The sequence below is a fragment of the Strix aluco genome, chromosome 3 (assembly GCF_031877795.1).
Source record: "Strix aluco isolate bStrAlu1 chromosome 3, bStrAlu1.hap1, whole genome shotgun sequence".
Lineage (NCBI taxonomy): Eukaryota > Metazoa > Chordata > Aves > Strigiformes > Strigidae > Strix > Strix aluco.
Genome location: NC_133933.1, coordinates 34,853,436 through 34,872,093, shown reverse-complemented (window position 1 = coordinate 34,872,093; position 18,658 = coordinate 34,853,436).

Here is an 18,658-nt window from a genome sequence, read left to right as displayed (position 1 = left end):
TGCTCCTTAAGGTAGTGCCTCTCCTTCCTTCTGTTGCCACTAGCCAGAGAACAGGGCACTGGACTGCCTGGCATTCCCCAGCGTGTCAGCATTGAAAACGTGAGATGATGCTTGGCGAGTCTTCACCGGGGCTGAGGGTTGTGCAGGGGAGCCACAGCAGGGCCCTCTGCCCCCTCTGCTTGCGCTCTGCAAACAAAGTTGCATTCCCTAGTCACTGGCATTGGCTGCACTGGGGCTCAGTTTTCCTCACAAGGTGAAGATAAAACTGAAGTTTCCACTGCTAAAGGGTCATTCCATGTAGGTCATTCAAGCCCCATGGCAACACTGAAAAAACAGCCTCCTAAACTGTGCTCTGTTTTGCTTCAGTGCACACTCATCATACCAGGAAATCACCAGCTGAAAGAGATTAATATGAAGATGCTCCTTTCCCTATGACCACTTTACCTTGCTGTCTGGGTTCCTATCACAGCCCAGCACTTACTCTGCTTTCTGTAGGGAAATGCAGCCGGACAAGGTGGTTATTCACAGACACGTGGTGATGACTCTAGCTTATCCCTAATGTTACACTGCTTGTAGAGCACTTTGCAAGTGGGGCTGTTGGCCAAGACTGGGTAACTTAGAACAGTCATCCTAACACAGTGAGACTGAAGATACAGGAAACTGGAAGGCAGAAGAAAGCAAGCTCTTGAAAGTAAAACAACAAACCAAAGATCCACAACTTTTCAGATTTCTTGGGTAAAAAAACAGTTCTACTGATGAGACATATGCCTTTTAGTTTCTGTGGAAAGACTTCACTGCAGACATTCAGAGTTCTTGCATCTCTCCGTAAAAGCCATAGTCCAGTGACCCATCTTTTTCACACACCTACTTCCTTTGTGACTTGGAGAATCTGCTTAGCTTCATGTTTTTCTCTCCTGCCCCTTTCTCTCCCAAGAGGGAGTCTGCCACAGACTGTCTGTATGGCCCAAACCCCGTCTCCTTCTCCCAGAACAAGCTACCTTTTCCTTCTCCCAGTACAATGGTCAGAAGACTTCCTTTGGTCAGAGTGTGCTCCTTTGAGTCCCCTGAACTCATAACATCCATGTTTTCAAAAGCCACTTCCTGCTCTTTGTTCCCTCTTTTTTGCTGGGATTTTTCCATGACACATCCCCAGCTCTCACAGACCACTGGGTGCAAGGGCAGCCATACATTTCTTCTATTTAAATAGAAGATTATTAATGTCAGTGACTCACTTCGATTTTTTTCCCTTTCCAGGAAGTTATATGACACCAGCTGTGGTAGCAAATTACTGATTCACTATAACTTTAACCTTTCCATGATACAGCAATTTTATAACCTTATCCAGCATTCATAAATTCCAGATAAATGGATTTTTCCTACCTGTCATTCTTAGTTATTTAAGACAGGCTTTGGCCTCACATAAGCTTATGGAATTGTTTGATGCAGGCCTAAATACAAACATGACTACTGCCTAGAAATATGAGGAAATTATACTGTATGTGACAAAATGTGAAGCCTAGAATATATGAGAAAGAACACAATATATGATGCGCCAGTGCTTTGCATTTGGCATCATTTGTAACGGTCCAAGGAGGAGGTTTACACAACCATTTCACTTGGCGGTTGCTAGCAATGGTGTAAATGACTCAACATCAACGGTACAGAGTCCAGCCCAGAATTTTCTTCTGCCATATGTGCTGTGTCAACGTGATGAATGCTTCACAGAAAGCAAAAATGATAACAAAGAAAAGTCATGTTGATGTCTGCTGTAGAAAACAAGTTGCTTAAAGACATTTTTTTCATTTCTTCCATTTCATTTCCCAGGTAAAGGATGGAAGTGTGGAAATTTGTTCATAGAAAAATAAATAAATAGCATCAAAAATTATGAGGTGAAGCTGTCCAATAACTCACCTGTAACAAAACGGCATGTAAACAGATGCAATTCCATGGGAGTTTTTTTCTCTCTGGTAGATTGACAGCCTTTCATGACTCAAGAGGCACTCATACATCATGAGACTAAACTGAACTATTATTTTTCCAGGGGCAAAAGCTGACACAAAGGAACTCACTTGTACTAACCCTGTAGCAAATCAATGAAAGAACAGGAATAAACTCCCAAAGTTTACCCAGCATGGCAGAAGAAGGTCTGGTTCAGCCTGCCATGGAGTGCTGCAGGTATCAGAAGTGCTAGAAAGTTAAGGTGCTAGGGCTCTGCCAGGCTCTTCTAACACTTAAGGGAAGACGCTGGGTATTTAAGGAACAGAAAAATAACCTGCGGGGAAAAAGAGAAGACAACAGGGCACCCATTATAGACAGATGTATTATTTGCTGTATACAAATGTTTTCAACCCAAAACTCAGATATCATGGGAGAGTGGTGGTTTCTAGGTGAGAAGATTTATTTGTAAGTGTCTTAGCTTTGCCCGAGACCACAGGGTTGGAGTGTGAAACAGAAAGGATCGCGTGAGAGCAGGGACAGACTTCATCTTTTTCCTTACTGTAGATAAGCACTGTGAGAGCTGACCTTTGTTATGAGGGATATGCCTACACAGGTAGACCAACACTTTTCCTTTGATAAATTCTTATGTCACTGAGTTTTGCCAGGTTTTTTTCTTGAGCCAAGTTTAGCAAAGGAATGTGTCTGCTTTTTCACTAGACTGCCTCTACAGGCTTGTGCTGACAGCATGGACAAATATCTGGGAAGTATGGGCCAGTGAACGAGGACTGATGCAAAGTAACAGGCTTTTTCATTTTTGCTGCTGGTTGAATGTAAATGAAGACTTGCATTCACTGTGGTTAAAAGAGAATTTAGGGATACTGTGGTTTTCTTTCAGTTACTCACATGGCCTATTTTTCAGTCACACTGTTCTTTCACTCAGGGGGAGACCTCATCCATTATTGTGATGTCCTCAGGTGAAATACAGAGCCACTTCAAGGCTGCTCTAATTCACATAGCTGCTTCTGATCATTTTCTGTTATCCCCAGGCTATAAAGAATACTGTATTACAGTACAACACAGGAGACTCCCAAGAAACTTTGACTGGGCCATCATCCAGTCTTAAGCAGCGGACAGTTCTTAAAGCAGGCAGGCAGGTATAGACCTCTTACCTGTTGCTCTAGGAAAGTTTTCTATGTGGGTGTTTGCACTCCAGAGCTCCTGTGTGCTGCTGGTTCAGCCCAACAGAGCTCTGTGGCCACTGAAAAGAAAACCTTTGGAATAGACTCACGCCAGACACTCAGCTTCTCTATACTTCAGCCTTCCCAGCTCCTCATGAAGCTAATAACACCTGCCCAGCTTCTTCCTCAGTGATAGATATGGATCTGGCATTCATGTTTGCACAACCATTGGAGATCTCTGGATAAGTACATTAGAGGTGTCATTACTATTTATGTATTTACTTATTTTCATGATTTATCACTGTGGTATCTAGACACTCCTGGCCCATTTAAGAAAAGAAGATTGGAAAAGACACCCTGCTCAAGTCCACTTCCCCTGCTACTGCAAATATATATATAATTTCTGTCATGAACTGACAGAGCTCTAGCTAGCTCTAGCTAGTATTCAGTATTCCTCCCCCTCTTACTTCCACAGAAAGGCTGTTGCAGGCTATCACTCTCCACAGGGGAAAAAAAAAAATCTCCCGATTTCCAACCAAAACACATTTGCGACCCATTTAGAGCTTGATTGCTTTTGTGCAAACACTTCACCTTTAGCTTACATAGTTCTTGTCCCTCCTCAGGTTTAAGTCACCCAAGGTATTTATGCAAAGTGATCCTATCTGCTCAGTCTTTGTTTTGCAAAGATTTACAGGTTGTCCGTTTTATCTGCCTTTTAAGTCTTCTCGGCAGGTATGCTAGTCCCAGTTCAGCTGTATTTGAACGTGAGTGACCAGAATCGCATGACTGAACCAGAGCTGCATGTAGCACCTCACCTACGGTCCCCTGAACGCACTTCTCTACTGTGGCGTGTCATACTGGAAACGCCTCAGGTCCCACTGCCTTTTTTCACCGCTGCATCAGCGGCAGCGCCTCAGAGGCCGGATCCTCCCTTCTTGGTCGCTTCCAAACTGACGATGCCCCGGTTTACAGCCTAAACTGATTGTTCATCCCTACACCTGCGGACGTGGGCTCATCCCATCTCTATGAGCTGGGTCTCCGCAGAGCACCGCGCCGCCCTGCGCGGAGCCCACCGCCCGGCTCCGCACCCTGCGCCCATTGCGCCTGCGGGCTCCGACCGCTTGGGCCGGGGCCGCTACCGAGCGCCTCGGCCCGGCCCCACGCCCCCCGCCTCCCGCCTCCCCCCGGCGGCTCCAGCGAGCGAGGCGAAGGCAACGGCCGGGCCGGGGGGCGCCTGGCAGCCGGGTCCCGGCCGGCCGGTCAGCGCCCCCCGCGGCGGCTCAGCTCGGGCGGCTGCCGGCGCGCACGTAGGCCGGGGGCGGGGCGGCGGCCCCAGGAAGCGCCGGCCGCCGCCGCACGTAGCGGGGCCGCCGGTCGCGCCGCGCCCGTCACGTCGGCCGGGCCGGGCCGCGCCTCTGGCAGCGCCTAGGGGGACGCGCTGAGTGTCCCCCTCCGCCGCTCCGGCTGCCGGCACCCTCCGCCCTCCCCCCTGCTGCCGGCCTGGGGCCCGCACGGGTGAGAGGCCCCGGCTCTGCCCGTCCCCCAGCAGCAGGGCTGCGCCGTCCAGCCGCCCCCCGCAGTCCCCGGGGTAAAGAAAAACGGGCCTTCACATTTCACCGGGAAACCGGAGTCGTGGCTGAAAAGACTCTGCTTACTGTTCCCGGTATCCTTAGGAAACGCACAGAACTTGCACATCGGAACAGCTGATTCTCACCCAGAAGGTCCTACACTCCACCCAGCGCAGGGAGGCATTCTGGGCGGGGTAAAGCCCATTTCTAATGTGGCCTAATATAAAAAATAGGTTCCAAAGTGGTTTTTACATCAGATGGGTTTAGTAACTAGCCGTTACATGGGTTTTATACACAGGTATGTGTCTATACCAAGTAAGCTCTCAAAAAAGTGGCATCTGGAAAATATGAAATCATTTAACTTGAAATGGTGAAAAGTATTTAAAAATGATTGCCAGTTATTTTTCTGCCTTCGTTATCCTTATATCCCATAGGGATTGCTTCACCTCATAGGCGTTCTAATGAAAGCTGTTTCAATGGTCATTTTATGGTTATGCATAACTTCTGTATGCTGAACAGCATGTCATTTCCTCTTTTCTTACAGCATCATCATGCCTGTCACCCTAAATCTGCTGCTTAATTCTTTCCTGTCCACATGGCACTGCTCCTTCTTTTAATTTTTTCTCTCCTTTATTGCAGCAGCTTTCATCCACTTTTCCTGTTACTACACACACTTCCACTACACATGCCAGCACCTGCCGTTCAGCTCATTTCATTGCCCGGGAAAGTGAATTAACAATGGAGGAGTCACAAGATGGTTTCCTGTCCTGAAAGGAATCCTTAATAACATGTGTAGGACCTGACTCTTGGGTCTGCTTCAGCTGCCATCGCTCTGCAGCTATAAAAGTTGGATAATTAACAGGGCTCCCTAAAAAAAGGTGCTCTATTGAGGGGAGATAATCAACCCTTATTCACCCACAAAGGTGACATCCCTTAGAGTAAGGAAGTAGACAGGAGACAGTTCCACAAAGGCCACTGACTCAGTGCAGCAGAGTAATTTTAAGAAGATATAAAGCTGTTCTGAACCATGCCAGAGACCAGACTAGATCCTTTCTGCCCCCAGGATTTGAAGAATATAGGAAGGCACAGAATGACCTGTGCCTAACTCTGGTCCCACAACTGCTGTTTATTGCAGCATCTAAGTTTAGACTTCAATGGATCAATATTGCACAAACAGTCATCTCAGAGCTCAGTCTAAATGGCTGGACAATGTTCTGTGTTTGGAAAAGATTCATACAACTGTCACAGTTCACCAGTGCTTTAGGGCATGATAACAAGGGACTCCAGGAAGACTTGTTTGGAGAGACTAAATTGGTTAGTTTCTGGTTTTCTGCAGTGGCAGTCATATTACATGTTCTGACTTTTGCTTTCAAACAGTTAACGATCTTCTTGCCTCTGAGTTGCCAAGATACTTACAGAAATCTGTGGGTTTAAGTCTGGTCGGGTCCTCTCAACAATCTTTTACCCTGCAAAGAGAAGGGAAGTAGACTCTGTACCTTTCACCAGACAAGAGGTTCTTCTAATAGCCAGGGTATTTGTTTGGTAACAGGCAGGGGTCTGTCCAGAAACAAATGTGGCTTTCTATTATGGCAAAATGTTTAGGCTTTTGTCAGTGTCTTTACTGCGTCCCCAAAAATCTGTAGTCTTGAAAATAGCTAAGAATCCTTGCTGCTGCATGCTGCTCGGTGCAAGATGCTTATTCCACCATAAGTTGTGTTTCAACTGCAACTTAGAGAGAAGTCATACGACTGGACTGCAAAAAAAAAGCTAGCTGTTTATAATTGTAGTTAATAATGTGGTTATTGTCCACGCCAAGAAGCATATGCATGTGTGGAACTTTGCACGGGATAGGTCTGATCACAGTTTCTGTGTAAGAACATATTTTTTTTCAGGGAGACAAGACAAATCCTCATTAGTGGCATTGTTCCATGAGAAGTCTGTGTGACAATATGTTCATAAAATAGACTAAGATGGAGATAAAGCCACAGACCGTACCAACATATGGCAGCATATCTCTTCCATCTTTAACCAGTGGTAGAGCTCTCACTGCTGTCCACAGTCCTCTAGGTCAGCTAGAGTAACTTCTTATGCCTGGTAAGAAATCCTTTCAGGACCCAAATCTTCAACACAGTTAGGATTCTTCTTTATGGCTTTCTATTGAAATCGAGATTATTCTCTCAGTAAAGCAAATAATCAGTTTGGGTTTGATTTGGGTTTGATTGAACCTGTGTAGGGAGACCAGAATCTGGCAAGGAAACCATTCCTCTTTCTTCTAGGATTTTAAGAGATCTGCAGATTATGAAATATTTGTCTTTATCCTCACTTATCCCCAGGAGAGAGATATTTTAGTAGACAATGAACAGCTGAATGGACCAGAAAGTCATGGAGGGGGTGGAAAGAGAGAGAAATCACAATTGTCATCACAATTAAAAAGGAAGCGGTCAGAGACCTACTACACCACTCGGATGCACACAAGTCTGTGGGACCGGATGGGTTACACCCAAGGGTGCTGGAAGAGTTGGCAGATGTGCTCGCCAAGCTGCTTTCCATGATTTACCTGAAGCCATGGCTAACTGGGGAGGTCCCATTGGACTGGAGGGTAGCAAATGTAACACCCATCTACAAGAGTGGCAGAAAGGAGGATCCGGGAAACTATAGACCTGTCAGTCTGACCTCCGTACCAGGGAAGGTCATGGAGCAGATCATCTTGAGTGCCATTACAAGTCATATAATGGACAAACAGGGGATCAGGCCTAGTCAGCATGGGTTTATGAAAGGCAAACCTGATCTCCTTCTATGACAAGATGACCCGACTATTGGACGAGGGAAAAGCTGTGGATATTGTCTACCTGGATTTTTGAAAGGCATTTGACACAGTTCCCCATAGGATTCTCATAGAAAAACTGGCTGCTCGTGGCCTGGATGAGCCTTCAGTCTGCTGGATCAAGCACTGGCTGGATGGACGGTGCCAGAGAGTGGTGGTCAATGGAGTTAAATCCAGCTGGTGGCCGGTCACAAGTGGTGTTCCTCAGGGCTCGGTGCTGGGACCATTTCTGTTTAACATCTTTATTGATGATCTTGATAAGGACATAGAGTGTATCATCAGTAAGTTTGCAGATGACACCAAGTTAAGTGGGAATGTCGATCTGCATGAGGATAGGGAGGCACTACAGAGAGACTTGGATAGATTGGATCCGTGGGCCAACATCAACGGGATGAGTTTCAACAAGGCCAAGTGCCAGGTCCTGCACTTGGGCCACAACAACGCCATGCATCGCTACAGGCTTGGGGAGGTGTGGCTGGAGAGATGTCTGGAAGAGAAGGATCTGGGGGTTCTAATTGACAAACAGCTGGACATGAGCCGGCAGTGTGCCCAGGTGGCCAAGAAAGCCAACAGTATCCTGGCTTGTATTAGAAATAGTGTGACCAGCAGAAGTAGGGAGGTGATAGTCCCCCTGTACTCTGCACTGGTGAGGCCACACCTGGAGTATTGTGTCCAGTTTTGGGCACCTCAATACGAGAGAGAGATCGAGGTGCTGGAGCAAGTGCAGAGGAGCTGGGACAGTTTAGTTTGAGGAGGAGAAGGCAAAGGGGAGACCTCATCACTCTCCACAACTACTTGAAAGGACATTGTAGAGAGGTTGGTGCTGGTCTCTTCTCACAGGTAATTAGTGATAGAACAAGAGGGAATGGCTTTAAACTGCAACAGGGGAGGTTTAGACTGGACATTAGGAAAAAATTTTTCACAGAAAGAGTGGTCAGACAGTGGAATAGGCTGCCCTGGGAGGTGGTGGAGTCACCATCCCTGGATGTGTTTAAGGGTCGTTTAGATGAGAAGCTGGGGGATATGGTGTAGGGGAGAACTTTGTAGAGTAGGGCTGATGGTTGGACTCGATGATCCCAAGGGTCTTTTCCAACCTGAATGATTCTGTGATTCTGTGAAATTGTAGAGATCCTATAAGCCACAAAGACTCCCACAAGGGGAGTTACAGAGGCAGGTGAAGGTGCAAGGGGATGGTACACTTGAACAGTGGGTATCTAGGTTTTGCCTTGCAGTAGCAAATTGGTGGACTGGAACTGCAGCATAGCAGTAACTTTCCTCTTCCTGAAGTGAAGAATGCCAACCTAGCTGCAAAGCAAAAGCATCCAACCAGCAATGTGGATGTGAAGTCTGCTTCTTCTGCATCAAACTCTAAATCAACCATAACATTCCTAATTCACATTCTAGCTGCTGTAAGAGTTCTTCCTCTTTATTAGTGTGGGTGTCCAGCTGATAGTCCAGACTTGCATGGGTGATAAGGTTTAATAAAAAAGAACCAGTCAAGAACATTTTCAGGATTTATGACTGGTTCTATTCACCAAATTGAGTTTGGGAGTGGGGAATGAGGTTTTGATATATGTTTCTTCTTTTTGCTTGCTCATTTTGAGCCAAAGTCTAAGCTTGCATAGTCTAAATAGGTTTACAGTGGTGCCAATCTGAGGCTCACAGAAAACTTTTAAAAATGAGCAGTATGATTTATGACTGGAGAGAGGTATGAATATTCTCTTTCTGAATGGTTTCTAGGTTCACAGTGGGGCTTTTGTCTAGTGCAGGCTACATTAGAAAGATGAGACTAGAACTGACTTCCTTAGTTTTGTTCTCAGCTATTGTAGGCAGCCGTGCGATGTTATCCCTTTTATACCCTTCAGTTGGCTCTAATCAGTATAAAAATAATGAAGAGTGTCTCAGTGAACTGGTTCAGCTCCCAGAATAACCTCTTGCTGTGCTCTGTTGATCCCAGTAGTGCATTAGGGCTTTACGTGAGAACTTCAGTCTTCTTTTAAACAGATCTTTCCTAGTATTTCCTTCCCTGATCTATTCTTTGCTCCCCTGATCTTCTGTTAATTCCTCCTTGTTTTGCTTAGTGATTGCTTTTTTTTCCACTGCTTACCAATCATCTAGAATCAAGGAGTCTGACTGAAATCTCTTTTATCTAGAGTCTAACTGGTCAGTGCTGTCTAAAGTGAGCACAGCATAAGATTGTGCCATTATTTCTTAAAAGTAATGGTCTTCTCTTTCCGTGGTGGTGGTTTACTTTAGCACTAATACCTGGAAAAGAAAGCATGAAATTATGAAGAGAGAAATGTACAATGTAAGATGTTCCTGGCAATAGCTGTTGTATTCTAGAATAACCTCCCATGGTAAAGTCAGATCCTTCTTGCTTGGGTGTTGTGCCTCAGAGGGCAACTGAGCACCACGCAGCCGCTCACTCCCCCCTCCCTCCCAGTGCTGGGAAAGAGAAAATAAAGAAAAAGGCTCAGGAATCACGATAAGGATAGGGAGGGACAAGTCACCCATTATGGTCACGGGTGAAAGACAGACTCGTTAGGGGAAGAAGAAAAGAACATAAATTTAAATTTAATACAGACACTAACAACACCACCACTTAACAGACAGAGTAGGACAGTGAGAAGCGTTACCACATCTTGAAAACACCTTAACCCCACCCCTCCCCTCTTCTCGGGCTCAGCTTTGCTCCCGATATCTCTACCTCCTCCTCACAGCAGCGCAGGGGGCAGGGAATGGAGGGTGCTGTCAGTCCTGCTGCTTTTTCCACCTCAGGACAGGGGGACAATGACTTCTGGCATTCCTCTCCTGTTCCAGCACAGTCGCTCTCTCACAGGAGACAGTCCTTCACAAACCAACTCTGACATGAGTCCCTCCCACGGGCCACAGCGTTTCCCAGGCTGCTCTGGCGTGGGCCACCCCTGCGTGTTGCAGTCCTCCCAGTGCCAGACTACAACAGTGGGGACTTCTAACCACAGAGTCCTGGACTTCTTCGGGCACAGTCACCTGCTCCAGCATGGAGCCCCCCACAGACTGCAGGTGAGCATCTGCTCCACTGTAGATCCCCATGGGTGGCAGGGGGGGCAGCCCTGCCCTCTCACCACAGGATACAGAGGGACTCTGCTCCGGCATGCCTCCCCCCTTCTCCTCCTTCCTTCCACTGACCTCTGTGTTTGCACAGGTATTCTCCTCACAACTTGTCCTCACAATTCTCCCTCCTCCTCCCAGGTTCCCCTTCTTAAATACGTTATTGCAGAGACACAGCCACCATTGCTAATTGGCTTGACCTTGGTGCAGAGGCAGGTCTGACTTGAAGCTGGGGGAGCTTCGAGAAGCTTCACAGGGGCCACCACTGTAGCCCCCTCCCCCGCTACCAAAATCCGCTGCCACTCACTCAAACCCTGGACCTCATTGAGATATTTAGGATGGCATTGCACATAGCATTGGAGAAGACAGTCTGTGAGCTCCCAAGAAGCTGACAAAATATCGTAGTACACATTTGCTTCATCCATTCTTATACCATACTCAATTAGTTAAATGATTTTTTTAATAGAGGAAACAGTGAAATAGTTTACAGGACTGACAGGGCATCAGGAGGGCAGGATGAGTTCTCCAAAAGTGAAGTACTGGAAAAAACCACCAATGGCTCATACCACACGGCTAATCCTTCTCATAAGATGCCTTTCATCCTTACATCTGAACAGTGTGAATTGCGGTCAGGAATTTCAGTGAAGGCTGATATGGGAGAAAAAGAACTAATAGGAACCAAGTAATTCCAGAGATGTTTAATTAGATACAATAGAGTCAGTACAAAAACAAACAGCTGATGCTTCTCAATGAAAAAGAACAGCAGTTCCTTTCCTATGTAGATAAGGATCATGATGATGAAGCAGCACAAAAACAAAGCAATCTGGTCTTGGGGCACATAGATGTCCTGTAATGTTTCAATAGGTTGTAGGAAAAACAACAAAAATAGATGATACACAGAGGAGGATTTAACCAGGAGGGGATATCCAATGTATTCTTTCTGCCTTCCCCAGCACTGCTCATGCAGTGGTGGACAGTTGGGCTCTCGTCTGAATTACAGTCTGATCCAGCCATTAATATTTCAAGGTCAAGCCCTTGGCACCGACACTTGTCATGATCCACTGAAAACCACTAGAACTGCATGGGAGAGTGCCAGTGAATTGCAGACTGATGGCATTGCTTAGTTAGGCAAATCATTCAGCTAGTGTTTGATGGTGTACACTAAAATTTCTCTGAATACCTGAATATTCTGGCACTGAATTCTGCCTTTCTTATGCATGAAACTATTTTTCTGCTCTAGTGACATAGGCAGGAACAGCAATATTCTGGACATTTTTATATCAGCTGTAGAATTTTTCTTTAAATCCCAGATGACGAGTCAAAAAATATAGAGTTTATAGGAACTTGCATGTGAAGCCACTTGAGGTCATTGCTGCTACTCATTTTTTACTCCTTTGGAGACTGGTTCTTGTTTCATAGACCATTCACCCAAAAGAGACTTCTGGGACTTCCATTCAGCACACTGCTGCAAGACTGAAATGCTGCTCCATTTAACTATTGTAAGAACAACGTCATGCTGTGTATTAGGCAGCTGCTTTAAAATCTACCATGAGAGCTAGGAATCCAACATGAGAGCTCTGGTGTCACTGCAGAATTTATTCTAATTCATGTGAGAATTGAACTAGACTAGTGTTATGTTTTTCCTTTGTGGTCTTTGTCACTGGTAGACTACAAGTGTTCATGAAATATATGATATCACATAAATTCCATACTACTACATATTCAAACTATTTCACAATGCTACTTTATGGATTCATTTTCCTATTTTCATACCGAGTCATCCACGGAGGTATTGCATGACCTCCAAAGACTTCCTGGAATTGATGTTAACTGCATAATCCTGTATAGACTAAAGTTATCAGCTGTTCTGTTACTTAAGGTTTAAGTTATAACTCTACTTTCTAAAGTATCTCTAAATCTGTGCTATTGGAAGAAAGAGAGGCCATGGACATTCTTGTACACCTCTTCATCAGAGGTGTTGTAGTAGATTTCTTAGCATCACCTGCTCCACTTTGCTCTCAATTGGTTAATTGTTAACAAACTGCCACTTTCTTTAGACAACCAGAGCTTTTTTTTGCAGTCAGTGGCTTGGATCTGCAGTCAGCAGTCTGAATAACTAAAGACTCATTTCAGATCTAGCTGAGTTTCCCCACAGCTGTACTGCCATCTGGCTTGTTTCTTTTACATCATGCTCCATGTCTCATTATTCTTTTCCTATGAGCTGTCCTTGTGTCTATTAATCATCACAACTGCTTGTTTTCCCTTGCCTGGGATTTGGTCCTCTAATCTCCTCTTCAGTTTTTCAGAATTTATTCAGTCATAGAGTATTTTTGAGCTGACTGATGAGTATTCCCTTGCCTCAGAAAAAAATATGACCTCTGTAATATAGGTTCTGACTTCAGCTGTGCCTTGCTTATAATCCTCTCCAACCAAAGAAATTTGGGGCTATATGCTCCAGGCGGGCATTTACAGCAAAGAATTCTGGAAAGATGAGTGGCTGTTTGTAAACACTCCAGAGAGAATGTGAACTGTGGGCCTCTGCTCCTCCTTGCAGAGTGTATGGCAGTATCTTCAAGGTTATCACACAACAAGTTAGCTGGAAAGGAAAATACAGAAGATTTTTGTGCAGGGAAGCTGCCTGTTGGAGGACACTGATGAGACAGCAGGCATCTGGGAAGAGTGACAGTTTTGGGTGAGGAAGGGAAAAGGGACTTGTTTCCTTTAGTCAAATCTCAGAGCTGAAGATTGTGATGGGTAAGAGGAAGCTTCCTCCAGCTCTGCTGGGCTAGAGGGAAAAGAGAGTCACTGCTTGTCAGGAGAAAGCCATGCTGAGGAGTGACAGAGGAGCTTCTGCTGGTTTCTCTGCCACTTTGTCTTTTATCCATTCTGTTACTGATAAGGATAACTAAACTGAAGACCCAGATTCCTGACATCAGGATGGAAAAGGCAGAGGGGTCACAGTGAATGAAACTGAGAATGAGAGAGAATTCAAATTTGCCATCAGTACAAATCTAGTGAATGGTGTTAATGCAGTGTGCAGATTTAACCCAAGGCCTTCCCTTTACCATCCTACTGCAGCAGGAACCAGCCATACAGAAACCAGAGTCATTAAAATGTCTAGCTTCTAAATATAAGAAAATTTTAGCTTATTAATGCTCCAGCATATTTTAACTGGTGTTCCCATGTATTTTACATTCTTACATTGTGGTTTTTGCATTTTTCTGAATATTTTATGATCTCTAAGCTGCGTGGAGTAGAGCTTGTCAATGTTAACTAGTTTATTGACAAACTTAGTTATCAATTTAAGAAGTTCTTGTCCCTTCCCTTGCTTGAAATGTCTTCCCCCGTCATCTGTGCCAAATGCCAAACCAGCAATGAGGGACTGAGCTCTAAGTGGTGGTACAAACATCTGGCACGATGACTATGGCATGCTTACCTTCCTTTTCTTAAATCAAAGGTCACTTGTGCTTATAAGCAGAAAAAAAGCTAGAGAAAGCGAGACTGTTTTCTCTCCCACCTATTTTTTTGAAGCTTATCTCACTTCTAAGTCCTGTTATATTGCATGGACTGTTCTGCTTTGGACCTTCTTCTGTATCCTCATGACTAAACTTTTAAAATCTTTCTCATTGTTTTTGGAAGAGAAAAATTTCATGTTGACTATAACTGGAGGTATCTAGTTAGAGCTGCATATAACGTTTTTAAAGAAAGGACTGTTGTGTACTTTCATCATCATGTGTAAAGTTGCATAATTCTGTGCCCTTTCAAAGTGATGTCAGTTGAGTTAAGCTGGTGGATGTTGTCTGAAGATCTGTTTATTTAGCAAGTAAGTTCAGGAAACCTGGACAAGAGCTTTCATTAAAAGAAGATAAACAGAAAAGGTAAACTTTCTCTGTTACAGGTGTTAAATTCTGTTGTAGTTCAAAGTCTACATAAAAAGGAATGAGTAAACACGAAACTAGACAGTATTACTATTGAGATACAAAGTTAGATACAAAATCAGAGAAACTAATGCTGGTCTCATAAATAGTAGCCTCTGCCTCTCAAGCCTCTCCTCCCTGCAGAGGACTCTGTGAAGTCCGTCCATGGTCAGCTCAGCACCCCGGGTCCAAGCCCAGTGCCAGGTGCAGGGAACAGCTGTGCCGACCTCACTGGCCACTGTGCTGCCCTCGCCACCGGCCCACTGCACCAGGGTTGTCTCTGCGGAGTTGTGGAGCCCTTTGTCTCTCCAACCTGGAAAATTGGATAATGTTGAGTTTCCCCGATATACACAGTCTGGAGTAGAGCCAGGTCAGGATGCAGTTTACCTGAGACCTGATTTAAAGCCGTGCTTACTAAGCCACCTTTCCTATTTTCTCTCCTGCCTGCCTCCTGCTTCCTGGCTTCTGTGGTGGAGGAGATGCAGTTTCACCCATGTGGTTCTGCGTACTAGAGAGTGGTCTTAGATCACCCACCAAAATAGTCACAATTAACCAGAAGACCTGGAGAAGAAAAGATTTAAGAAGGAAATTGAAGAATGAGCTGGTGAAGTTTTTCTGGGATCTGATAGGGATTTTCATATCATGTCAGATGATCAGGAAGGTTATTCACAGAGGTGTTTGTTAGCAGAATAACGTGGACTGGCATTGTCATTTTTGTATCACAGGAGATCTAATTATCATAGTGATGTTACCTTGTAGCAGTCTTTAAAGCCTTAAGAAAGAAGCTTATGTTTAAAGTAGTAAGATGATAAAAAGAAAGTAAGGTGGAGCTGGAGACATAAACAAAAGACAAAGTAGAAAATTGTGGTAGTGTTTGGCATAGATGTGAGTGGCAAAAGGACTGAAGGCAACAGAACTGGAAAAGTGGAGGTGGCAGTAGTCAAGCAACAAGATTATCAGCCCATCGACAAACACTTTGGCAGTCTCTCAGGCAAAACACCATGGTCTTTGCAAAGCTGTGGAGGAAGGAGTGATAAGATTTACACAGAGCCAAGATATAAGGCAATCTGGGAGGGGGGATGAGGAAGGATGGTGCCCTGCTTGTGCTTAGTGAGTAGGAAGATTATGCTGTCATCCCTGATGAGAGGAGAAGGCGAGAGAAGGGAAAACGGGAAGAAGCTGGAGTCTCAGTCAGATTAAAATAACAGGCCTGCAGCAAACACTGAAGTGTTGTCATGGTTAGATAGATGGTGAATGTTTTTAAGTGAGTTTCACGAAGTGGTGCTAAGGTGTTGATGACTTCATGCCATTCCTCTCCTCCCTGTGAACTGAACAGCTAAGCACAAATGTACTTTTGAAATATCTGGTTATTCTGTCCCATCCTAGAGTCTCCATTTCTTATGAACAGTTTTAATCAAGAGAACAGAGAATGTCAAAAGAAGAAAAGATGAGCTGTGCTCCCTTTTGCAGAATATGAAGTGAAACAGACTTTGAGAACCGAACAAAGAGGAAGTAATTATGAGAACTGATCTTCACAGGAACTGAGGCAGGAAAATATCTGACAGGCAGGCAATTTTCTTTTGTAATAGATGCTGGGCAAAAAGAAATCCTGAAGGAGCATGAGTCTGCACTGGCAAGTGCACAGAAGCAGATAGAAGGAACTGATGGGGGTGCTCACACTACTCAAAGCCTGTTGTTTTCCATAGGGAAAGCTATAAAAACTTGGACTTTGACAGATGTAGTTGTTGGATAATTTCATGGATGTCCAAAAGAAATACAGAAAAAAACTATTTAAAAGAGGAACAAAAATAGTGACAAAGCCATTTCAGAAGAGCTGTTGAAAGTACTCAGTAGCACCATCACAATGTACATATAACAGAAATGTGAATATAACCAGCAATCAGACTCACCATGAAGAAAGGGATAAGGAAACAATTGGTAGGTGCCAGCCATATTCATCATTATAAGATAAAAATGGTGTAAGGGAACAAAAACAGAAGGCTTGAAGTAGATGTGAGTTGCCTCATGCACAGGAATGTCATGCACATGAGAAAATATGGAAAATATGGAGTGCAAAATGGTTTTCACTGTTTCACAAATACACCTCACAAGTATGCAGAAAAACACAAGATAGAGAGTGTGTATAACTGGAGAACAGTTCAAGGGATAGAATCTCAGCAACAGTGATACTGTCATATTTTTATCAAACAGTGACAATGTGGATTTCTTTTAATTGATGCAGAAGTAGTACCTTAGTAAGGCACAAATAAAGTGGGATAGCATGTAAGGAAGCATGGCCCATTTTAAGACATTAACATAACCAGTATCAGCAAGACTCACAGGGTACGGAATATATCTATCCCGTATACCTGGGTATGCAAAGGTAAAAACACCAAAACTTAGGTTTCCATGTAATAAATGCATGCTAGCAAAAAGCATGGTACTGAAAGGCCTTGAGTCTGTAAAGCTGGTTAGGTCCCAATGACCAACCATGGCGTCATTCAGAGGATCATACAGTGGAAGACATTTTTGGAACATTCCCTTAATATTTCTGGAAGTGTATTTCCTGTGACATTGCATCACTAAAATATCTAAATGCAGAGCCTGCCATGCATGCACTGAAATAATCATTATTGAGGAAGAAACCTAAGGAAGTTTCAGCATCTGACATATTTGAGAATGAATGAAAAGGTAGAAGAACCATTGCAGGGCAAAATAGGCCAACCCTTTTATCCATAGTTGAAGGCTGCAGGTCAGACTTAATGGAATCAAATGAAATAAAAAGAGATCATTTATACTGTCAGTTTATTATAAGAAGCAGGTTCTAGAAAAGCCTGTGTGCAGGAGGTGTCCAGAACATCAGACAGAAACAATTATGTGGCATTGCTGCTACCCACTCAGTTTGGATGACATTGGTTTGCACACTGTACACAGCAGGTGTTAGATGCTCGGTGTAGATGACTGCTGTCCCAAGCTGGACAAAGAGTCTGTTTTCAGGACTCAGATGGAAAAGAGTGTTTCCAGGGAACATCTCATTGATCTATCACCTACATTAGAGCTACGCTGGAATAAGAATGTGAAATCTTACCAGAACTGATCCTTGTAGACATCGGCTGAACTAGTAGGACACAGCTCGTGTAATATGGCCAAAATTAGGACAATTACTTCAGTGAATCTCTGCCAAAATACACTGCCTTTAGTGGAAACCTTTCTCTTTACTTCAGTGGTCACTGGATCAGACTTTGACCTGCTGATTGCTTCTCTTCAAAGTAGTGTGTATCAGTCTTTGTAGAAAAATACCTCAGTATTCAGAAAACATTGGCAATGCTTTTTAGAATGTCCAAAAGATTCATTAGTGGATTGAGTTCAGGCAAGGAAAATTTCCGTTGGAAAGAGGTAGTTTCAATTGACTTTGTGTGACAAACACAAAGAAAAACAAGAGACTGCAGACATCTCCCATTTTTAACAATTGAACTAATAAGTACTTATATGAAAATGTCATGAGTAATGGTAAAAGAAAGTCTAGATAAAATTTCTCAAAGTGTATATATATGAAAGTCATGTAATACTGTATTGGAAGAGCAAGAAAATGCCCCATAACCTTCACTATCTGAAGAGAATCTGATAAATTGCATGAAAGCATTTCAAAGAAGTTTCTACAGAATTCACTATGGAGAAAGAAGAATGTAACCTTTTGTGGGGGGAATGACCTACTGTAACTGAATCATTCTCAAAAGATTAAAAATAAATCTTATTTGCCTCTCCACCATGTGTTACATTTTTGACTGACAGTAAATTACATAGGGTTGCTAAATACAGCAGTGGTATTGTTTGGGGTTTTTTTAATTTTTTAAGAACTGAACTAATTGTCAGCTCAGTTGTGGATCTCATTAGATGATCATGTGGCTAAAAACCCTAATAGACTCAGTTGTTTTGGCTAAAAACCCTAATAGACTCAGTTGTTCTGGTTTCATTGTCCAGACCTCCATAGGCTTTCTCTTCAGCTTGGACAAGCTGTCAACCCTAACAACCCACAAAAATCTATTGAATTCTGAGAGCTTTGTGTCAGATCTTCATCTGTTAAACACTGAGTTGATAGTATTTCTTCTTAATTAACTCTACAGGATCCATGTTTTTTGTCAT